The sequence below is a fragment of the Microtus oregoni genome, unplaced genomic scaffold, assembly GCF_018167655.1.
Source record: "Microtus oregoni isolate MIOR12 unplaced genomic scaffold, Mior012 000112F_ref0000385, whole genome shotgun sequence".
NCBI lineage: Eukaryota > Metazoa > Chordata > Mammalia > Rodentia > Cricetidae > Microtus > Microtus oregoni.
The window spans coordinates 2,841,226-2,866,465 of record NW_024544738.1 but is presented as its reverse complement, the minus strand read 5'-3'; the positions used below and the strand labels follow the sequence as shown (position 1 = coordinate 2,866,465).

At 42.9% G+C, this 25,240-nt stretch overlaps 1 pseudogene; it reads right to left on the bottom strand.

The window, feature by feature from the left end:
- Positions 1-1,915: 1,915 nt before the first annotated feature.
- Positions 1,916-25,240, bottom strand: part of LOC121443733 — a 69,667-nt pseudogene continuing 46,342 nt past the window's right edge.

The following is a 25,240-nucleotide window of genomic DNA, read 5'->3' as shown; positions in this document are numbered from 1 at the left end:
TCACACTGGAGAGCTGACCAGGGCCAACATGTGGGACCTCCCCTGTAAAACCTCAAGAACAGCTTAAAATAATACAAGAAAGCAGTAGAGAATATTGAAATCACATTGAAAACTTGATAACCGAGTTATACAAGACACACTGAGAAGATCTGAATGATGAAGATGTAACCTCATGACAAGACTGAACTTTCAAAAACTCAAGATGCTGGAGTTACAGATTCAGCAACGTAAAGAACTGATGAAAAGAGCAGCGTTTCCAGCAGTTACTCACTACAGCATGTGATGCTGGTACTACTTCACCACCAGGAAAATAATTTTTAGATGAAGAAGCTTTCCAGAAGGCAGTTTTCATCTGGGATTGGAGGAAAAGGCATCCCATGAAGAAAGAGCCAGTTGATTAAAGCAACATTTTAAAAATAGGACTACCTTTGACCTTTGATTGTCTGATTTGGACAATCCTGGGGCACGGTCATTGGCCACAGCAAAGTAAGCCTTATAGCCTTCCAGAAGTTCTCCAGTTTGCCTGATGGATCTGCCTAATGTCTCGCCCTCTTCACCTTCTACTTCAGACTTGAGCCAGACATAATCCTCTATATCTGAACGTAGCTAAGTATGACAAAGATAATTCCTGAAAACAGTAAACCAAATCAGGCTGTCTGGAAGAAAAGGTTCAAAAATCAGAATGGAGCATGGCAATAAGACCTAGACTATGAGAAGGTTGCTACAGGGATGTTCCTCTCACATACAAAGAGATGAGTCAGCTTTGATTCCTGGAGTTACCAGACTACACAGAGAAAGCATCAGAATGATTTTCATCTTCTAGGTATTGAAAATAGTACCAATGGGAAAGGAATTATTAAAAATATTGAAGTTTTTGTCCTAAAGATAGGTGGCTTTGGAAACTCAGCCTTTACTTGAACATATACATTTATATAATTTATGACAAATCAAGTTCTATATTCCGTTGAGTGTGATTTTGGAATTACCTCTTTTGGATGTTTCAAAATGAAATTGATGTAAAATAATAATGAAGATGTCTATCTTTTCTTTGCAGGTTATTATTCACAATGAAATTTCTTTCCTCTAACCACAGTCTGTGGCCTCTTGCATTTCTTCCTGCCTTCTCTAGATAATAGCAGTATCCATGTTCTCTCAAAGCATGTGGTAGATATACCTCAGTATAGCAGTGACCATCCAGGCAGTGGGCTCACATAGCCGCCTTCAAAGCCAGTGAGTATTGCAGTGCTATCGTCAGCAGGTTCTCAACACCTCCTGTCCTCATATTAATTAAAAAAGAACAGAACATGATTTGCCTTTAGTTTTAAACATTTCAGTAACTCTTTTATAAAGATTTCCAGAGAAGGAACTAGACTTCTTTTCCCCATACTGAAATGCTCTTGGAACCTCCCCACCACACACACACTTTTTGCGTGCTGGGGATGGAACCCAGGGTCTTGTGCATTGTAGGCAAGCACTCTAGCATTCTGTCATTGAGCTAATGCCAGCCTATGGACATGCTTCCTAATCTTCAGACGGAACAGCTAGGACTCTGACAGGCGGATGCAGCTGTGTAAGTCTTCAGAGCCACGGGCTCTACTGTCTGGTGTAACACCAGCATCTAGCACCACTGAGTCTGATTTCAGTTTCCTTTCTTCACCGTCTTTTTGTCTAACTTATCCTCCCAACTTAATGTTCCTTAAGGCCAGCTAGACTGGCACTACAGCCCCGTATCTGTCCCACATCTGCCCCACCATTGTCAGATGCTGCAGGAAGTGAAGTGAGAAACCATTAAAGCATGCTATTACTTTGTTGAACTCTGAAACAGTGTACTACTATGTGAAAAAGTGGGAATAGGTCTGCATTTGTCTTAATTTAGAGAAGTTTTAGCTCCAGCATCCAAGTTTTGGGTTAAGTTTTAAGTGATGATAGTTTCAGGGCCCAATGAAATAGAAGCATTAGTTTAAGCCAGTCAATGTCACACCTCAAACACACTGGGGCATTCGGCCATCCTCATCCTCATCCTCATGAGAGCCTCCCTGATCCTTCAGGACTTAGGGTGAAGTCATGCATTTTCCTGTAGTGGAAACACAAGGGGGGTACCCCGACTGGAAACCTTGTGATCTCCCATTCCCAGGTCTCGTTCAAACACTTCCTCCGAGCTGCTTTTTGTTCTCCGACCACCCTCGAGACTTGTGGAGGCTGTGTAGGAGCTCGAGGAGCCATTTGCTGTCACAGTGCTGTCTCCGTAGGTCAAAGTGAGGTCACCCTCCGTCAGGATGAAATCAGAGTCATCTTCTCTCAGCGGCTCTTGATTCTGAAAGTTGCAACCAATAAAAGAGGAACCTGAGATTTTCTGAAGCTGGGGCAACCTAACCCCAAATCCTCATATCAGAAAACCAAGGCTTTGGGCGGGGGGGGGGGGGGGGCTACAGTATAGCAGTTAAGAACATTTGTTGCTCTTGCAGAGGACCCAGGTCCAATTTCTAGCACCCAAATTAGGCAGTTCACAACTACTTATGATTCCAGTTCTAGAGGATCCAAAACCCTCTGGCTTCAGTGGGTACCTGCACACATTTAGTATGTGTACATACATATACCCAGGCACATAAATACACATATACTAAAAATACCCAAATACACATACATTAAAAAAATTAAGCACGCCTTTAATCCCAGCACTCGGGAGGCAGAGGCAGGCGGATCTCTGTGAGTTCGAGACCAGCCTGGTCTACAAGAACTAGTTCCAGGACTGGCTCCAAAGCAACAGAGAAACCCTGTCTCGAAAAACCAAAAAAAAAAAAATCTTAAAAAATAAAACCTAAGGATTTTATGAAACTTGCTTACATACACCCTTGGTATAGTCACTGGATAGACACTATGGTGTTTTCAATCAAAGCAATGTTGCCTAAAGCAGGCAGATTAGATTTCAGATGCATGATAGTTCAGGGGTTATTATCTAAGAGAAGGAAGCAGGCTGGCTGCATTCTCAACTGCCCCACACATGCAGACATGATGTTACTAGGAAGGTCGTGAATAAACACTTCAAATAGGCTCTGCTTCTCTCCTACTGACTGTTTACATGTAAGCAAGCTTTTCCCCTAGACTGCAAGGGTGGGAGTGAACCATAGTGGGATTTCTTCTTTCTTTTCCCTCTACTATCTCCACTTCTTCAGCTGGATGAAGTGACTGATTGCTAGGGAGAATGCACTTTAATGAGCCTTTATTAAATACCTGCTGGAACCGTCACATAAACTGGCCTGCCAATAAAGGGCATGGGCACCAGCATCGCAGGAGGAAACCCATGCTGTGAGAACTCATGGAATGTGCCAAAAAGTTGTCCAGCTGACAAGAAGTAGAGCTAGAATTTGTGTTGCCTCCAGCCTAGTTTGATCCACATAAAAGATGTGGAAAAAATTAGTGGTTCAGAAAAAGGCTCAGAATGGATAAGAATAAACAAGGCAGGCTTAACAAGGTCATAACTCCTTGAAGTTATCAGATAGTGGGGAGAGAGTCCAGAGACAGTGCGAGTTCACACAGACTTTAGCATTCTCCAGCGGCAAAAGAAACCATGACCTTGCTCCTGTCTGTGCTGTTATCTTTCCAATACTAGAAGAGGCTTTCTCAAATGGCAAGCAGTGTGTCAGGACACCTGAGATGTTCTATCATTTCCCATCAGCCCTTCCGAACTCTTCTGAAGTCTTGTGTCCTGTGGTCTGACATCAGAACCTCTTCTATCCAGCCTCCTTAAGTCACGCTGTGCAAAACTATGGGTGCCCCCCCAGTTGGCATGTGAACTCCCCACTTCAATGATAACACCCATGGTTTTCTTCTTGTCTTCCTAAGTGATGCTTAGTTGAGAAAGGCTTCTTTAGTACAAGACTCCCAAGCCGAAATTGAGCCATAATCCAAGCTTTTTGAGTACTATCTCTACCTTTTTACAGTTTTTACTAATTGTATAAAACAACAGGTTTTATCATAACATCATGACATAATGCCAAAAGTCTCATGGTTCAAATATTGTTTCATGTATGAAATTATTATAAATATAAAATTAAGTTTAAGCTATGTGTACAAGGTATATTTGAGACATAAATGAGTTATGGTTAATGTAAATAATGGATGATGAACACCTCAAAGCTCTCCAAATAAATTTCACCTATTAAAAATAGCTGGCACATGCCTTTAATCCCAGCACTTGGGAGGCAGAGGCAGGCAGATATCTGTGAGTTCGAGACCAGCCTGGTCGACAAGAGCTAGTTCCAGGACAGGAACCAAAGCTACAGAGAAACCCTGTCTCAAAAAAAAACAAAAAACAAAAAACAAAAACAAAAACCAAACCCTATAGATGATGAGTAGGGAGCCACACAACAGGTGTCAAATAGCCATGAGAGCCACCCAGTCGGCAGCTCTCAGCTGGCACTAACTAGAGGAAGCCCCTCTATCTTTCTCAATTTTGGATTCCTCAATTTATAATACGTATCCATCAATTGCTAATACAATTGATAAGACTGTTTTCACTCAACAGGAGGCTTCGCCATATCTGGAGGTAGCTAAGATGCTGGGCCAAAGAACCTCAGCCCAAATGGACAGCATCAGCAACAAGGGTGGTTCTTGTCTTGGTAGTTCAAGATTGGATAGGTGTGTGGAGCCCAGAGCCCAAATATTATTCCTAGAGCAAACCTTGAGTAGTCTCTTGAAGTGCTGAAAGACACGTGGTTTCTGTGACTGCAGGAACCTTACTGAGCTTACACTGTCGTCAGACTATTCCAAATATCCCTAACCTCTGAGAAAGGGAGCAATTAGTAGGTTTCAGAGCAGAGAAGGTTTATTTTAAGTGGCTGAAGCTTTGGGTTTAAATGTCCCATTCACAGTCTTTTTCCCTTTCTTCACCCCCAGTGCTGGGAATGGAACCCAGGGTTTCATAATCACTTAGCAGGCATTCTTCCACTGAGCTCCATGCTCAAAGGCCTTTTTCTTATAACTTAAGTAGTCTATTCCAGGGGTCACAAAAGTCTCACTTGAATATGGGAGGAAGAGCTGGGGATGCTAGGAGGCTCCGATATCTTTAAGACAAGGGGGTATGAATGTTGTTTTCTTCACAGGAGGTGAATATGTGAGAAAAAAGACTGAGGCAGAATTATATTCTTCCATGGCACAACCCACTCTCCCAAAGAGACAACCCAGCTGCTTTACAAGCACAAAGTTCTGTCACCTGTATTCATGATGCATGTGTGCGCGCACCTGCACATGGAGGGCAGCGGTTGATCTTTGTTCCCTACCTTATCTTTTGAGACAAGTTCTCTCACTAAACTTAGAGCTCGCTTATTGATTAGGTCATCATGCCAGTGAGTTCCAGGGTTGAGGTAATAGACTTGCAGCATCATGCCCAGCTTTTTATGTGAGTGCTGGAGATCCAAAGTGAATTCCTCATGCTGAGAGCCTATCTGTCACATTTTCAATGGCAGCCTTCCTCAAAGGGGAATAAGTAAGAACCTTAGCTTCTGTTGGTCTCTCCCATTGCACAGCAGCACGATGACTTTGATAACTGTAATCTTTGTTCTCCAGGAAGAGCATGGCATCTAAGAACCCTGTTTTCATTTTGGCTCTTTTGGTATGGTTGCACTTATCTGATATCCCAACTATGCTAGCTATGGCATACATATCCCTTTCTGTTATTTCTCCTTTCTGAATGTGTACCACGTTTCCTGACCCCATTGTTGAGGGCCCTTCTCCCTCAGATCTTGGTTGGCCTTCTACTTTCTTGTCACTGATGAAATCAACTGCAGATTGTTTGGAGCCCTGTCTCAGGGTCTCAGTTTTGTGTATTACTAATCATGGGCCATGGATAGCCTGCATTATCCCTGAGATGATATGCTCTCCTCAACTATATTGCTGCAGTATTTGTTCTTTCGCCTTTGACAGCTGTGACGCTCTCTTCCTTCCAGGCAAAGACTATCATCTTGGGATGGTGAGAGAGAAATGGAGAGGGGGAAGCTCTATCTTCCTTTCTACTGCTTCGAATATAAACAGCTGCTTGCTCTCTTTACCTATCTGCCCTGCAACCCACATTGGGGACTCAAGTTCAGCCCTAAGTCTGAGACATCCATGGCAGAACCATTCTTTTCCTAAGCGTGATGACTCCATTTCTAGCACCAGAAAAAGGGAAGAGAGGACCTAACCACACCCATAAATAAACTACTTAGAAAGGAATACTTGGTGTGCTGCTTTGTGGTTTGTGGTGCATCTTGATGAACCTTATTTAATGCTCACACCAGGTGGCACTAGTAGGCCCATAGAACAATTAAGAAAAAGGGTATAGAGCACTTTCAGTAACCTGTGAGGGCTTGAATTGCAGTCTGGTCACTTGAATTCCCAACCACAGCTACCTACAAAGGGAAGCCATATAACCCTGTTAAAAGATTTCCCTATTATTGTGCCAAACAAATGAACACACATAATACATGCATACGTACTTACGTATGTACATACATGCACATATGCACACACACACCATTTCTAATCATCTTATTAGATGAGCCAAATCTATGGATCTAGAGTTTGGAGTGTGGTGGTTTTTCCTAAGGAAGAGACTACCAGTTGAGCAGGAACACGGACCTAAATGCAGTACTTACGTCATACACCTGGGGACTGGTCAGACATCGAGCTAGCCAGGCTGGGAGAGTGGTGCTTAGCGGGGGGCCACTGTGGGTGAGGATGGGCTTCAAGTAACTTTAAAGAGGAAATTAAGGAAAAATGGCTGCAATGAAAATATACACAAAACAGAATGCATTTTAAAACCCAAAGAAAAATAGATTATCTGACATTCTACCCACAAAGTCTGCCTGCCTCCCATTTTCTCAGTACAACACAGGTAACCCTTACATCTATAAGAACAAAAAGTGAAGATGTCTCCATGGTGTCTAAGTGCACGTGGGTACTTAGGGTAATGATATCTAATAGTCAGTTAGAAGAATAGTGAATAAATTCAGTCAAGCACAATGGTACACATCTGGAATCCCAGCATCTGGGAGGCTGAGGCAGGAAGATAAAGAGTTTAATGGCGACCTGGGCAACACTATGAGCTTGTCTCAAATAATAAAGCCTCCGAACAATCAATCCAAAGCCAGCCAGCAAACAAACAAGCAAGCAAAAAGAACACTGGACTCATTAGAGTACATATTCCTTACCTAATTTGGTTGCTTTATGGAGAAGAAACCAATGTATGCTTCTAGTTGTGAATTATTTAACTCTTAAATAATAGAAAAACTCTCTGCTAAAAGACAGAAACAAGGGTTCTGCTGGAGTTCTCTGCAGACAAAACATGCTGCTGTGTGATTGCTGGTTTTAAAGAGCAGGCTCCGGGATGGATGTGGGCCACTACAGGGCAGTCGTTTCTCTCCTGTCTTTAGTTAGGAAGGTGGCAAGAGCTTCAATCTCTACCATGTCAAGGGTCAAGCCAGAAGCTTCCTTTCTGTTTCCTGCTTTGGGCACTTCAAAGACTAGCCCTTTTTAATTCATGTTGAGAAGTCCTGGAACAATGCCCTTTAAAAACACATATGCAAATGTGTACATAGTTTCTTAAAATGGGTTTATATTTTAAGTTAGTAAACAAAGTAATGTGTTTCACTGTGGCATTTTCATGCATGTATATCATTTTACTTTGTTCCTATTTGTCCCTTTTCCCCATCCCTCCTATCCTATTTTTTCCTGGTTCCCTACCTCCCCCAAATAGTCCCTGTTTTTGCTATCATGTCATATATATTTTATTATTCTCTATTTTAATTAAAACTTTATTATAAAGAACTTGCAAATAAAAAAATATTACACACCTAAATGAAGTTCATCAGAATGAACTTCTGTATGGTTAGAACAGCCATTCTAAAGCTTTAGAGTTTCACACTGGATTTTACACTTTCACTAGAGAACATACTTTTAGACACATACCTGTCATTAAAACACGGAAAAATTCATGTGAGTTAGAAGTAAATCCCATGGAGGCTGAGTGATGTGAACCATCCGGAGCTGACACTCTTCTCTCAATATGTCTCTAAACTTTTGCTACTTCTTGAAGTTTTTTTCTCCAACTTTATTTTCCAAATCAACAATTTGGTCTTTGCTATGTACAACCATTCATTACATTGGGGGGGGGGAGAGGTTATTTTCTGAAAAACGTGAGACAGGGTCTTATGAAGTCCAGGCTGGCCTTGAAATCCTGACTCTCTTGCCTCTGTTTCTCGCGTGCTGAAATTATAAGCATGCATCACCATACCCAGCCATAAAACTAATTTTTTTGGTGTTTCGAGAAAGGGTTTCTCTATAGCTTTGGAGCCTGTCCTGGAACTAGCTCTTGTAGACCAGGCTGGCCTCAAACTCACAGAGATCAGCTTGCGTCTGCCTCCCGAGTACTAGAAGTAAAGGCATGCGCCACCACTGCTGGCTATAAAACTAATTTTTAATTTCCAAGATTTTTTCTTTTCTTTTTGAACTATTTTCTAACAACTTGCCCTTATTTCATGACTGGAAAAAAAAGCTCCCATTCCTTTCTAAACATTTTATCAGGAAATATTTTGAGTGTTTCTTGTGGTTTCTGTTTGTTTATTTATTTGTTTTTTGACTTCTAAGATAAGGTCTCACACCTTGAAGCTCAGGTTGGCTTATAACTCATTATATAGTCTGTGTTGGCCAGGAACTTTTATATGGGTTTACATCATCATGCCTCGCTGAAGGTTTTTTAACAGTAAACATCTGCAGTTGTTTGATTATTTCAGCATCCCCACTCCTTCATGTATTTATTCAGTATCTTGGTTCATCAGGTAGGATGGGAACCCCTATTACGGTATTAAAAATCAAAACCAGAGAAGATTATTCTGGGCAGAAAAATCTGTTGTCCTCAAGATCTGTTTCCCTACTACTGCCACCCCACCCCACCCCACCCCACCCCCGTCAAGGGTTTCTACTTTCTCTAGATGTCTAAGAAAACTAACAACTATTAGGCAATCTATTGACAAGAAGGAACCGCTACAGCATTCCCAACAACAGTCTTGAATAAATCAGCTAAACAAACTAGCTGAAACTCATGATTGTCTTTGACTCTATTTTGCCTGCCCTAATTCCTTCTACCTTCCTTTGGCTTTTCATGTGACCAAAAATGCCTCTTTTGTGATTTCTGTAAGGCCTGGGAGAGTATGTGGACACATCTTAAACTGGAAGCCTGTCTACCCCATTTTAAGGCTTGTGGGGGAGGGGGTCCTGTAAATCAGTAGGAGTCATTCATGTACAAATCAACTCCCTTCTACACTCTCATGTTACTTAGATGGGATTCTGGAACTCATTTCTGTTTCTCTTCAAACAATCAATTATCACTTTAGCATTTGTCCTTCTGCAGCTGCTCTTCAATGTTCTCTATCTTCTCCAAGCCTAAGGAACAACATGCTTTCTGAATTATCATTTAGACAAAATTCACATGACTTTAAAGAAATCCCTAGGAGTTCTGTTTCAGTTAATAGAAAATATTAACTAGACCAACGAGAAAACCTACACAACAGAAAATGAAACAAGGCAAAGCTCTTCGCCTGATGGCTTCAGAAAGTCTCGGAAGAAAACACCAAATGTGTGAGCCCCACACTTCATGAGCCCCAGTTCCCTCAGACACCCGAGAAGCTGAGGAGAGAATCAGGCAGACTCAGATGTAACAGACTGAGAATGACAGAGACTGGAGGGCGTACTGAGGAAAGAGATGTGAACAGCCCAAGCTTTAGGTTGAAACCCTAGATGAAAATGCAAAAAGAGACACTAACACTCACAGGAATTGAATCCATCTTTAACCTTTCTTGTTGATTGGGTTAAGATGATCTTGAATCCCTATAGCTGATGCTAACTGGGAGCAGTCCTAAACTGAAATACTTAAATCATCTCTGAAGGAGAAACATCATCCAGAGCAACTCAAGTTATCTCTAGATGTCGTCTTTGCTCATGTTTGTCACTGAGAAAAGAAGACATATACACAAAAAAGACAGTTTAGGACACTGGGTGTATGACTTTGAGATGCAATGATTTCTGAAGCAGTACACAAAAGACACTAACAAGAACAGGATCAATCAACCAGATTAAGAGTTTCTGTTCTTCAAAAGACTTAATTTGGAAAGTGAATAGACAAGAGGAAAAGTATTTTTATCAAATATAACCAGCAGAAGGTACAAATTCAGCTAAATAAAAAACTCTTACCAATTAAGAAAATTGCACACAGCCCAATAGACAAATGGGCAAGAAATGTACAAGCATTTCATAAAGGAACATAGTTAATGGCCAGTAAATGTGTGAAGAGAGTTCTCAATCCCATGAGCTGTCACAGAAATACAAATTAAAGCCATAGTAAAATATATAATAAGAAAAATCAAAAGACTGACAATAACAACAACAACAACACATGTGGAGCATGTGGAGCAACTAGAACATTCAAACACGAGGAATGTGTGAAATAGTATTACCTTGGAAAACTTTCTTCTAACACTGAACCTACACATGTCTTAAGGAGTGGCTACAAACAAGATATCCTGACCTAGGGTGTTTCAGGTATTAAGACGGCCTATAGAGCTGAATCCTATCCACCTTGACCAAACATCGGAGAATTCAAGCCTATTCCTGCTCCTTCAAGGATAAGACAGGGAGTGGTTTCCTACAGGGAACTTGGTGTAAGGTGTTGTCACTGCACGTCCTGCCAAAAAAACATCAGAATGCTTAACTCAGGAAATAGTGGCTTGATGTCTCAAGTATTGCAGCAGGTGATTGTTCTGTTTGTCCTTTGTGTCATGTTAAAGCAGTCTTTTGTCTTCTTTCCCCCCCTTTTTGGATTGGGGTACATAAACACAGGGAAAATAAACACAGGCGTATTCAGTATTCACTGGGTAGCCCTCCTGGTTCTAGCCTATGTCTCTGTATTTCTTTCATATCTCTGTTCCTCTTACCTAATTTTTCTAATCTACACACCCCTACCCTGGAATATGTGAACCCTGTCAAGGCTGGACCCCAACAGATGGCGCCCCCATGTGTGGCTCAGACAGTGGATGTTGTCACCAATGTCTCCTGAGCCCAGGAGAAGGCTAAAGGATACTTGTGATCAAAGCTATACCACAGCCTGAATATCCATGCACTCTCCTGCTTTGTCCGGCTTCCTCCAGCAGAATCCAGGCCATCCTAGAACAAACCAGAGAATGCTGATTAGGGAAAGGGATAATGAGAGATGGAGGAAATGCTAGTTTTAAAATTGTAACTGTTGTGTTTTGCAGTGCTTAAGATTGACCTCAGAGCCTTGCACAAGTGAGACAATTGCTCTCAACATGCATGGGCTCACTCTGATGAATATCTTGCATATCACCATAGAACCTTCATCTGGCGATGGATGGAGATAGAGATAGAGACTCACATTGGAGCACTGGACTGAGCTCCTAGGATCCAAATGAGGAGCAGAAGGAGGGAGAATATGAGCAAGGAAGTCACGACTGTGAGGGGTGCACCCACCCACTGAGACGGTGGGGCTGATCTAATGGGAGCTCACCAAGGCCAGCTGGACTGGGACTGAATAAGCATGGGATCAAACCAGACTCTCTGAACGTGGCTGACAAGGAAAGCTGACTGAGAAGCCAAGGAAAGGCACTGGGTTTTGATCCTACTTCATGTACTGGCTTTGTGGGAACCTAGTCTGTTTGGATGCTCACCTTCCTAGACCTGGATGGAGGTGGGTGGTCCTTGGACTTCCCATGGGACAGGGAACCCTGACTCCTCCTTGGACTGGAGAGGAAGAGGGAATGGGGGGAGGGGGAGGGAAATGGGAGGAGGGAAGGAGATGAAAATTTGTAATAATAATAAGAAGAAAAATGAAAAAAATGCATGGGCTCATACAACTACAACTTTCCCAGAGCTAGAACTCACAGTGGAGAACCACACACTACCATAGCTTCAAAGATACAGCTCAATGGTAGAGGATTTGTGTAGCATACACAGGGTACTGAGTTTAATGCCCAGAACCACACATGTAGAGATATATTGAGAAGCAATATTCTAGCAGAAATTAAGCAAACACCAAAGGAAAAAACTGAATTCCTAAAGTAAAAAGTTCTAGTCATGTTTGTGGGTAGATGGAACCAATATTAGCATAAAATCTCTTTGGCATTTTATTTTAATAAATGAAGGTACTTCCAAGTACCTTTCAAGAGTTAATTACCTTACTGTAGTCTAGATCCTTGCAGGACAAAATTGTACATGGCCAATGGTAAGAAATATATATATATATATATATTCCATTGTGGGGATTCTCTTTCCCTCTCAGCCTGTTGGTCACCAGGTCAAGAGGGGAAAGAGGCAGAAAGATTTGTCTACAGCCCAAGAGCACGGCCAAAGACAGCCCTCCAGAAGACAGATTTCAGTAAATCAGCTCAATTTTATTCTAGAGTATATAGGAATATATAGGACTGAGGAGTCTGGGGGAAAACCCTAATTTGCATTAGGTGGTCCGCTCCTATCACAGGGTTCAGTATTTGGCAGAGCTCCTGGAGCAAATCTTCTTAGCAGGCATCTGTGTCAAGGATCAAGCTAAATATAAATCAGGCAGATGCTTTAGGAACAGCTTTTAGATAGGTCAGTCCTCCAAGTCCAGGGACATTCTCCAGATAAGGGCAGGTAGAGGCAGGAAGTGCTGCTGGAGGGAGGGAGCTCCCTGTTGCTGAGCTTATTGAGATAAGCTGCTAGGCCATAGGGAGGCTGTGACCTCTGACCAACCAGCAATGTCTTCCAACATTACACTATCAAAAATCATTTTAAAAAATAGTTGCCATGGTATCTGAGGAATGCTTACGAATGGATATGGAAATGGTCCAGTTAAATATGCCCTTCTGTGGATGAGAAATATACATAAGGAGAAACTGGACAGACAAATATGGGAGAAAGGGGGCATTTGCTGATAGTTGTTTCTCTGAGTAATTGCTAACTAATGGCAATGATAGAAAAATTTCAAAATGCTACATGACTGAGTGGAAAAGTGGCAGATAGCCTTTCTATGAAAAAAAACCTAAGTATGTTTCTAAGTTTTTAAAAAAGATTTACAATCTCTCTCTCTCTCTCTCTCTCTCTCTCTCTCTCTCTCTCTCTCTGAGTGTGTGTGTGTGTGTGTGTGTGTGTGTGTGTGTGTGTGTGCGCGCGCACATGCGCGTGCTGGTACCCATGGATCCTCTGTGGCTGGAGTTACAGACGACTGTGAGCCATGCTATATAGGTGCCCAGAACTGAACTAGGATCTTTAGAGCAGCAAGTGCTCTTGTCTGCTAAGCTACCTCTCCACTCTCATACAATTTTACTATAGGAAAATAATAAACATCATAAGGGACACTATAACCAGGGCATCTTAAACTTTTCCATTTGTGTCTGTAAATTCTGGTCTCTGGCCTCCATCTTTGGAGGCCCCGCCCCTGTGCCCCTTGACCCTTGACCCCTTCCCAAGGAGGGTCAAGGTTGCCTGCCAAACCTTGACCCCTCCCCAGAAAAGATCAAGACCACTCCCCCAAGCTATTTAAACTGCTCCCCAAAAAGTAAACACATGGTTTTTCCCTCTCCTCATCCCCCATGGTCAAATTGGTGGCTTTCTGCTTCCCCTCAGGGCCACCCAAGAGTCCAGTAGTGGATATCTTTTAATTTGGTTTGTTTTGATTTGGCTTGATTGGAAATATTCCTGTTTGAAAATATTCCTAACATCTGGAGGTCCCACCAGGTAGGGCGGCCCTTCCTACGGCCTACGGCCACACATCAAAAGCAACCTTGTCCACAACCCAAGCTCTTCACACCAGGCTAAAACCAGCTCCTGGACTACAGCTAATGCGAATGAGTCTTTTTTCTTGTCCATGATATAGGGTTTTGGGGAAACAGTTCCTGTTTACATTTTGTGGATTACCAGGCCCTTGCTAAAGACACGGGCTGCACCAAGGGCCTAATCCCAGCGGTTGAGCCAGGCTTAGCTGAGGTGAATTTTGTTTGTTTTAGTTAGATAGGCCTAGCATTCAATTTTCACGGCCCATTTTTGTCAAAGAGCTGTTTTGGCAGTAGCGCTGTAATGACTTAGGCCACGCAGTTGGGCATAGACTTTAAAATGGCGCTTGCAGTTCAAAGCCAGATAAACTGTCGCCCCTGGGATGCCTCTTTTTTTTTCATTTTACTTTTTATTGAATTTTACTTTTATTTACAAGAACTATGCATTTTGTACTTTCATAGCTGAATATGGGGATTCAATTTTTGATGACCATCATTTCTTTTGAGTACCATAAATGGAGACAGCTTAAATTCAAATATTGATATGAGATGGTTAACCATATTTAAAGAAAGCATTAATGATATTTCAATAGTCATCACTTAAGCTTATCTTGTGTTTTACTAATGCTTAATTTTATCTTCTAAAGCTGGTGTGTTACAGTGAAGTGAGTGGCCATGCATAATTTGTCTTGGGAAACTGGGAAATATTGAGCTCAGGGTTTAGCAAAGGTTTTAAGTTACTTTACTTAATGACTTGTTCTAAGTCAGTGCTTCTCCGAGTTTAATGTACACAGGAATTACCTAGGGATTGATTTTTTTTTTTTTTTTTTGATTTTTCGAGACAGGGTTTCTCCGTAGCTTTTGGTTCCTGTCCTGGAACTAGCTCTTGTAGACCAGGCTGGCCTCGAACTCACAGAGATCCGCCTGCCTCTGCCTCCCGAGTGCTGGGATTAAAGGCGTGCGCCACCACCGCCCGGCCTAGGGATTGATTTTAACTATAGAATAAGTAGCTGCTGCCCAGGCTTGATGTTCTGCATTTCTAACAAGTTCCCTGGTGAGGCTGCTACTTAGAGTTTGCATTGGTGAGGTTCTCACCCATTTCAGAAAGCTCAGAGTCAACACAACTTTCTGCCAATGAAATCAGAGTGACTTCTAACAACCAAAGCAGAGAGACCTCATAAGGCTGGAAAGAGGGACTGTCCTAATGGCCAGCTTTCTCTTCTGATAGAGAGAGTAGTCATGATTATAGGTGACTAAGAAAAATTATTTAAAGTGAACAAGAACAAAATGAGAATATTTAGTCCTCATTTTCATGAGTGAGGAACACATTCTCACCTCATCACTGAAGAAACAAACAGGGGAAGATGGCAGTCAGCTACAGTCCACTACTTCTGTCTTTCTGTTCCATTTGCTTGATGAGCTCAGGGAACCCCGCATTCTCCCCTGGTGCTATGCAGCCTACCTTCTCCATTTCTACAGGATCAGTGTTCTCTGGTCAAGAAGGCCAACTCTGCCTACTGTTTCAGTTTAAGATGGGCTTGTCTAACCTGAGACAAACTTTTCTAATGCAGGTTATCTTTTACAAGTTTTAGAGTTATTCTTTCTTTTTTTTCTATTTAAGTAAAATTGCTTTATTCTAACCAACTCACAGATAAAAATAGGTAGGTAAAGGAATCTGTTCACTTGCTCACTCTCAAACCCTATACATCTCTGGGATGCCTCTTACAAAATCTTTTAAAATTGGGCTTGTTCGATACAATATGTACTAAACAACTAATTTCCCTATGGACTAAGATTTGACCTCAATACCATCTTGACAATGGGATGCATTGGTCACCAGAGAAAAGCCTTGAGCTTACCGTCCCTCCAAAGCCTAGAAAATAGTTGTCACTGTGGGGATAAGTGGACAGAGCTTCCCTCAGTAGCCAGTGCCTCGCAACATGGGTCTTGGTCGCTAGGATCGTGATGCCTCCAAATTCCCTGTCATCTGGTAATTAGCACCCCAATAATTCTAGCTGGACTATGCAGCCAGAGGCACTGGCCCCTCCCCCACTCTCTCAAATCTTCACTACCTAACCCAGTCCTGTGAAGCAACATTCTTCACATTCCTCTCCTTCCCTGTCCTCACCTACCCCCTCTCCCTAGCCAAACTGGAGTTCTAGGTCAACTTCCCCCTTACCCACCTTTCTCCCTCCCTCCCCACTCCTACCACATCTCCCCACCCTTGGACCCCCTCGGTGCACTGGGCTAGCCCCTCCCAATCCTCCCCAGTCTCCTTCTATACCAGATCCCACCATAGCTCCACCAGTCTCTGCCCTCTCTGGAAAATGGCAGTAGTCAATGGCATTATGAAAGTCCATGTTCCCTTTTCTCTTCCAGATCTCTCTCAGAGAAGTGGCTGGGTTCCTTTTCTACTAATTTTTCTGTTTATATTAAAGAGTTTCATTATTTGTCCCAGGCCTATGATCTAACCAGGCTACTAAGCCATCCAAGTGTCTACTACCATGGCCCAATATACCAGGCTAGATCCAGCCTCCCCAGCAGGAGCCATGGTCCTGGCTACCCATTTTATTTCTCAGTCAGCACCAGATATTAGAAAAAAAATAAGAAAGGCTGAAGAGAGTCCCAAAACACCTATACAGGAATTGGTGAAAATGGCCTTTAAAGTTTTTAACGCCCAAGATGAAACAGCTGAGTCTTTCCGACAGACAAGGCTACAATAAGCAGTTAATTTGCAGGCTCAAGCCTTAGCAGCTGCCCTAAGATCACAAAAAGGGGGACAAGGGAAGCCAACCACAGGGCTCTAGCCTAAGTCAATCTCACAGGCAAGCTGTTCCAAGTGTGGCCTAAATGGCCATATGGCCCAATACTGCACTAAACCTCCTACAAGGCCATGCCCTATCTGCCAGTAACCTGGACACTGGAAATCACAATGCCCTTGTGCGGGCTTGTCCTCGATGTCACGCCACAAAGGTCCAGCCTCACCAACATCGACAACTGAAACTATGCCAGCCTTCGAACTTCTCAGCCTTGCAGAGGATTGACACTGCCCAGACTTGGTATATCCTGTAACCCTGTCCGAGTCTAGGATAAAGCTGCAGGTAGCGGGTAAGTCCATTACTTTTCTTTTAGACACAGAAGCTACATATAACATCTCACTTAAGCCTTACGTTCACCTCATCAATTTCAGTTATGGGGTAGATAGGACCCATTCCTCCCCACTTAAAACTTTGCCACTGCCCTGCATTCTTGCAGGACAATTTTTCTCAAATTCTTTCTTAGTGATACCTGCTTGCCTAGCACCTTTACTTGGTTGCCTAACAACTCACATTGCAACACTCCAATTCTTCCTGTGCATAAGCCCTTGGGCAGTCATTCCAGTTCACCCTCTGGTTAACAACTCATACAATCTCCTGTCTAACATCCCTCCTACCACCTCTGACTTTACAGTTCTAGACCTAAGAAGTGCCTTCTTTACTGTCCCTTTACACCCTGACTCATACTTCCTCTTTGCCTTCACCTGGGAGGACCCTGACTGCCGGTCCTCCAGACAGCTTACATGGACTGTTCTCCCTCAGGGTTTTCAAGACAGTCCCATTTATTTGGCCAAGTCTGGCTCGAGATCTCTCAAACTTTGACACATTTTCTAGCACGCTCCTCCAGTATGTGGATGACCTACTTCTCTGCAGTCCTACATTGTCTCTGTCCCAAAGGTCACCTCTGAACTCTGGAACTTCCTCAGATCCCTAGAATATCGAGTTTCACCAAAAAAGGCTCGGCTGTGCTCTCCTACAGTGGAATATCTGGGTGTTCACCAAATAAGGCTCGGCTGTGCTCTCCTACAGTGGAATATCTGGGTGTTCACCAAATAAGGCTCGGCTGTGCTCTCCTACAGTGGAATATCTGGGTGCTCACCAAATAAGGCTCGACTGTGCTCTCCTACAGTGGAATATCTGGGTGCTCACCAAATAAGGCTCGGCTGTGCTCTCCTACAGTGGAATATCTGGGTGCTCACCAAATAAGGCTCAGCTGTGCTCTCCTACAGTGGAATATCTGGGTGCTCACCAAATAAGGCTCGGCTGTGCTCTCCTACAGTGGAATATCTGGGTGCTCAACTCAGCCCAGGCTCTAAAACTCTCACCTCTGCCAGGGTCCAGGAACTGCAGAATTTACAGCCTCCAACCACAGGGGCTCAGCCCCTGCTCTTGCTCTTCCAAACCCCAGAAAGCTTTGCCATACAGATGAGAGGTCAGGAGTGGCCATGGGAGTTCTAACCCAACAGGCTGGGCCTTTAAATCTGGCTGTTGCCTTTTTATCCAAACAGCTGGACCTCACTGTCTGTGGATGGCAACTATGCCCTGGCAGCAGCAGCTGAACTCACTCGGGAAGCTCTCAAGATGGCCTTGTCTGGGCCAATCACAGTATATTCTACCCACCGCCTCTCAGACCTTCTGAGATCCACTCCTCTCTCTCCTTGGACCTTCATGAGTCCAGGCTTTTCACTTACTTTGGCTTCCAGTCCTGCCATAAACCCCACAACTCTTCTTCCTGTTCCCTCCCCTCTGGTACCTCCTCTCATTCTTGCTCAGAGGCTGTAGAGGCTTTAAACTCACCAGGCCAGGTCTTCTAGACCAGCCACTTACAGATCACCAACTCACCCTGTTTGTTGACGGAAGTTCCCTTATACATAAATCAGGAAACCGACAGGCAGTGTATGCAGTGGTCACTTCCACTGACAAAGCGACCCACCTGCCAATGGGAACTTCCTCACAAAAGGCCAAATTAATTGCCTTGACTAGGGCACTCCAAATAGCCAAGGGCCGACGGGCTAATACCTACATTGACTCTAAATATGCCTTCTCAACAGCCCATACTTATTCTGCAGTCTGGAAGGAAAGGGGCTTCCTTACTACCAAGGGCACTCCCATACTTAACAGATCCCATAGTTAACAAAGCCAAACTTTTGGAGGCCCTCCAGCTCCCTGCAGAAGTAGCCATTATTCACTGTTGGACCCAGTGGCCTTAGGCAATGCCAAGGCTGACTCAGTGGCCCGGGGGCTGGCCTCCAGCTCCTCAGATTCCACATAATATATTTTGTTCTTGACTCCCTCCTATCAGCTCTGTTACCAACCTAAAGAGAGGGACGAGCTTATAAAAAGGGGGGCCACAAAAACAAAGGATGGATGGTTCTATTTAAATAACCGTCTCATCCTTCCTCAAGACCGGGCATTGTCGATCATTTCAGACATCCACCAGATCTTACACATAGCCCCCAAAGCTTTGTTTTGCTTCTTGGAGCCCCTTTCTGACCTCACCCATCTCTGAGAGTCTATTTCACAGGTTCTCTCCTCCTACCAGACGTGCCCAGGCCAACCCACAGGGGGCTCTCCACATATGTCAGTCTCTACACCAGCTTTGCAGATGCCAACTAGGCGAAGATTGGCAGGTTGATTTCACTCATATGTTTACTCATAAAAAACTCTGTTATCTCTTAACACGTGTGGACACTTTTATAGGATGGATAGAAGCATTTTCAGCCTCCAGGGAAACAGCAGATGTGGTGGCTCAGGTACTCCTGGACCACATCATTCCTCGGCTTGGCGTCCCACAGACCATCCAGACTAACAATGGGCCAGCCTTCACTTCCAGGGTCATGAAGCTTGTGTTAGAAGCTCTCAACATCTCCTATATTTCCACACCCCCTATCATCTACAATCCTCGGGAATGGAAGAGAGGACTAATGGACTCATCAAACAACAACTAACCAAGCTCTCCATTGAACTCAGGTTATCTTGGCCCTCCTTCTCCTCATTGCCCTTACTTGCCTCAGGGCCTCCCCACATTCCCCTAGGAGTCTGACTCCTGTTGACTTGCTTTATGACAGGCCCTTTCTCCTTAACCATCACCTCCCAGTTCAAACTCCTCCACTGGCAGTATACCTACCCTACCTCTCCCTTTTAAGGTCCCTTCTCCATTCACACGTGGACAGTTGTCTCCCTGCCCCCACACTAGTGGACCCTAATGCCCCTGAACCTGCCCTGCTCTCCCCAGGGGACAGAGTACTCCTCAAACAACTAACTCCCAGGTCTTTCCAACCTCGATGGACAGGACCTCACATGGTAATCCTCACCACCCCCTCAGCTGCCAAGCTCTTGGGACACCCATGCTGGTACCATCACTCCAGGCTCAAACGGGCACCTACTCAGGACACTTGGTCTGTCCAGCAGACAGGACCTTCCACCCTCCGGTTTTCCAGGACGCCACAATGAAGGGCCTACCTGCTCCTCATTCTGGCACACTCATCTTTGATGATACAAACAAGATGGGTAATAACAATATTTTTTTCTCCAGTCACCTGCCTTCTTACCTCCCCCAGGGAACAGATGCCTGGCATCTCCGGAATGACAGTAAACAGGATGCCTTTTCAGCCACACCTCTCGCTGAGTGTGGACCCCCCAACACCCAGCTCTCCCCTCCTCGACATCACCCCATGCCCGCAGGAAATAGCCAGACTTGAGTGGATGTCCCTTTATCCAAAGAGGGCCTAAATGTTGGTCATAAATATCACCTCAGCTTCCTGTCACCCCTTGTACAAACAGTCTGGAAAGTAAGTCCCAGTCTCCGGCCTCCATCTTTGGAGGCCCCACTCCTGTGCCCCTTGCACCCTGACTCCTCCCCGAGGAGGGTCAGGGTAGCCCACCAAACCTTGACCCTTCACCAAAAAAGGTCAAGACTACATCCCCAAACTATTTAAACTGCTCCCCCAAAAATAAACACGTGTTTTCCCTCTTTCTCTGCCCCTGGTTGGTGGCTTTTCCGTTCCCCTTGGGGTCACCTGAAAGTGCAGGAGTCCAATTAAACCTGGCTATCTTTTCATTTGCTTTGTTTGGATTTGGCTTGATTGGGATTTTTGCATCAGCAGAGAGCCCCTAACAGTGTCCTCTTTTTACCTTAGAATATTTTACATGGCCCTGGATGCATAGAAAAATCAAATATTTACTGATAATAAATCATAAACTTACCTTAAAACAGTTCTTTGATTTACATATAATTAACCATTTCTAATAATAAAGATGAAATTAATTTTCATACTAATGAAATGGATATACTTCTTTTAATATAAATCTTGGGTGAATATTTGACACTTATGGACACAGAATCTTCAACAATTTTCAGGTCAATATTAATTTTTTTGTTAATATAGAGAATGCTGTTTCACATAAATATATAGCACAAAACAGCAGAAGTATATTAAGATCATTTCGGAAATTGGTGGAAATTCTGCCTAATCCTAAATAAAAATTCATGTAACTTTTTTCTATGAAACTGAAGGCAGCAACTCAAATAACAAAAAGTCTTGCAAGTCACAATGGACTATGCTTGCAACCCACAAGAAAGATAAATGACCTCAGGTTCCACAGGAAAACTCAAATGGAAGAAAACTGAGTCAGAAGTACAAACTGGGAAAAAATAGTATTGTTAACTTTTTTAAATAGATGTTTAATACTTTCTAGCTCCAAAGAGATGGTGCCAGAGGCATGATTAGAGACAGGAAGAGCTCCAATCTGCATGTTGTGGCTCTGAGGAAATCAGGGCAATTTTCAACTACTTTAGCGCACAGAAGTCAAGAGACCCTTTCCTGTGGACTTGGAATGACTATGACAGATATTTATTTATAACATGATTGATAGAATACAGACAATTCTCCCGCAATCATTCTTGGAGATCTCTGATGCAATTTGACAGCTAAAAGGTTTTGTCAGTCAAAAAGGACAACTTCACCAAACAAATTTCGGTAAAATACAAATACAAGTTACTAAGGTCTGTACCTGCAAGTTATAAAGGTGTGAGGACAAATACAAGTTATCAAATTTCTCTCTCACGCTGCCTTCCATAGTCTTAAAAATACTTTTCATTATGCAAAAATATCTGTCATAGTCATTCTGACATAAATATTCTACTGTTATACAGTACATCATGGTATAAATATGCTGCTGTCTAAAACTTATGCTTTCACAAACCCAAACAATTCTTGTGAGTTCCAGGGAGCCGGAATGAAGCATCCACCTTAAATAGGTCAGATACACCCTTCTCAATTCTCTGGTCCTGAAATATTTTTCTTCCTAAACTTAACTTTGTCCTCTGTTCTGCCAACACCTTGCCGGATCCAAGAAACACCAAATAGTTCCATACCACAAACCCTGGACAGAAGTAAAGAGACCAGCTACCCAAGATGTGACTGTTTGAGGCCTGGGGGACTTGCTGAGGCCTCAGGTCACCAGCCACTAACCCTCATGGGACCGGCTGCCCCTCATGGGACTGCCACCCCTCAAGGGACCAGCCTTCCCTCCCTTATATCTTTAAAAAGAGTAACAATAACTACCTATCTTGTGGGGTCATTATGGGGTTGTGATACTGCAATATGACAAAGAAATATTTATATAGTCTTCACACTATTCCCTGGCGCAAAACTCCTAAAAAATGGGATTTCCTAATCAAAGCTGATCCTTTTTTGCTATTTATATTAAGTAGAGTTCACCCATGCCTCAGTTTATCTTATTAAGACCATGTTTAAAAGCTGAGAAGTGGTTGCCAGAGGCACCAATTATGTGACTAAGAATCAAAGACCTGGATATTAATCCATACACTTTTGAACACCTGCTTTTTGTCACAGAAGCAAAAAATATCAAATGGAAAAAAGAAAGCATATTTAACAATTGGTGCTGGCATAACTGGATATCAACATGTAGAAGAATGAAAATAGACCCATATCTATCACTATGCACAAAACTCAAGTTCAAATGGATCAAGGACCTCAACATAAAGCCAGCCACACTGAACCTCACAGAAAGAGAAAGTGGGAAGTACACTTAAACACATTGGCACAAGAGACCACTTCCTAAATATAACCCCAGTAGCACAGACACTGAGAGAAACAATTAATAAATGGGACCTCCTGAAACTGAAAAGCTTCTGTAAAGCAAAGGACGTGGTCAACAAGACAAAACAGCAGCCTACAGAATGGGAAAAGATCTTCACCAACCCCACATCAGACAGAGGTCTGATCTCCAAAATATACAAAGAACTCAAGAAACTGGTTATCAAAAGAACAAATAATCCAATAAAAATGGAGTACAGACCTAAACAGAGAACTCTCAACAAAGGAATCTAAAATGGCTGAAACACACTTAAGGAAATGTTCAATATCCTTAGTCATCAGAGAAATGCAAATCAAAACAACTCTGAGATTCCATCTTACACCTGTAAGAATGGCCAAGATCAAAAACACTGATGACAACTTATGCTGGAGAGACTGTGGAGTAAAGGGAACACTTCTGCATTGCTGGTGGGAGTGCAAGCTGGTACAGCCTCTTTGGATGTCAACGTGTTGATTTCTTAGAAAATTAGGAAAAAACTGCTGCGAGAGCTCCTTCTGCTCCTTCAGCCAATAGCCTTTAAGATACCAGCCCACTTGGGCATGGTCTCTTCTGCTTTAAAAGCAGCAGTAGACCTGCTCTGGCTCTCTTGCTTCCGGCACCCCTTCCTGGCTGCCAGACTCTGTTCCTTTTTGTTCGAAGGGCTGTTGTCTAGGACAGTGATCTGTAAGTTTTCCCCTTAAATAAATAACCCTTTTATTAATCATAATTCCACACTGGTGTGGGATTGTTTTGTGACTTACACCTTCATTTGGAGTCCAACGGATGTTTGGTTTTAGCTCTACTACCCACCACCAGCTCAGAGTGCACCTGGCTAGGCCCTCCCTCAGCCAGCTACAGCCTGTGCATGGAGCAAGCAGTTCATTTGGACATAGAATTTTCATGAAGCAGTGGCTTTTCTTACTGCAGATTCGCCACGGTTCTTTAAAATATCTCATTACTCACCTCAGAGCAGCTTTCAATCCTCCCGCCACTGCACAATGCACAGAAATTCAGAAAGGATACAGGCTTTCCTGGGTGCCTGCTGTTATCTTGTTATCCTTGTGCTCCTGTGGCTGCTGACTGATCAGAGCCCACTGCGGTACATAGTTTGTGATTTCTATTAATAACTATTTTTCGATCTAAGCATATCTTTCAGCATTTTATACTAAAATCAGATTCATACCAGTCACATGACTCCAACTGTGTTGCCACACCCAGCAGGGTTAGTTTTGTAGGTGGCCTGAGAAACCTATTGGCATGTCATAGTTATTGCTCCTAATCTAGCTAATTAAACCACAGTAAGATTTAAAATCCTAAATACAGATCATAAGTTCTTAATTTAAAAGGGCAATAAGTTAGACAACCTAACCATCCAAGGTTTCAATAGGCTCTTTACTTACAGCATGAGTGAGGTTTCACAAGATTTATATGATGTCCCTTCTACATCATTAATCTTAATTCTGAGGATTAGATTTGTCCTCAGTATATTTTTCTTAAAAAAAAATGGTTCGACAATAGGCCTAAGAAATAAGCATTTTTAGAAATGGTGCAGTCTTTACAGACTGAAACCACGTTTCTCAAGAAAACGTTTGGGACTCTAAAGAAGGATACAACTTCATTTAATAGAAGATTAAGCACTCGGGAGAAGGAAACAGATGATTTGCCACATAAAATCCAATAAATGACAGTGGGTGCTGAAACATTATTTGACAGAATTCGCACTGTTGAATGCATTAATCGAACTCTGTCAAAGGGGTATGACAGATAGATAGACTGATAGAATGTCTCTACAGAAAGGTAATATGTATGCTATAAAGATTATGTCCAAGGATAAAAGATTATCTCTACTGGACAGACTTCATACCTTGGAATCCTCAATTAGAGCAGGACAGGAAATCCGGACATTACAAAAGGCAATGATAAACAAATTTGAAAAAAATGAGGAAATTATCAAATTTGATGACAAAGGCAAAATTTAACCTAGTCAGTACATAAAAATCTCTGGGATAGCTTCCCCAGAGTTCTGCCTGCCTTTCCAGTAATAACAAAAGAAAAAGTATCTGGCACCAAGTACCCTAAAGTTGTCAAAGAATATACATGGGAACCCATACCTATGACTGATCTAAAGGAAATTAAACAAGCAATTGTAGTTTATGGACTATATTCATCCTTTGTTAGGGAAATGGTCAAAACCTGAGCTTTCAGTAACAAAGTAACGTCACAAGATTGGGCTCAGTTAATCTCAGCAATTGCTTTGGAGATGCTTTTTTAAAGAGGAGCTGAGAATTTTAGAGCAACAAGAAAAAGAAATGGACTTGAGATTTCCCTAGATCAAATTCTAGGTGAAGGACCTTACTCTGACCCTAAGGATCAAGCTTTTTACGATGACCACACCTTGTCCCTATGTAGCACAGCAGCTTTAAAGGCTTGGGACAGGATTCAGGAACTAGGAAACACAGTTCAATCATATCTTAGGGTTAAACAGGGTCAGAGAGAACCTTCTAGTGACCTTTTGCAAAGACTAACTAG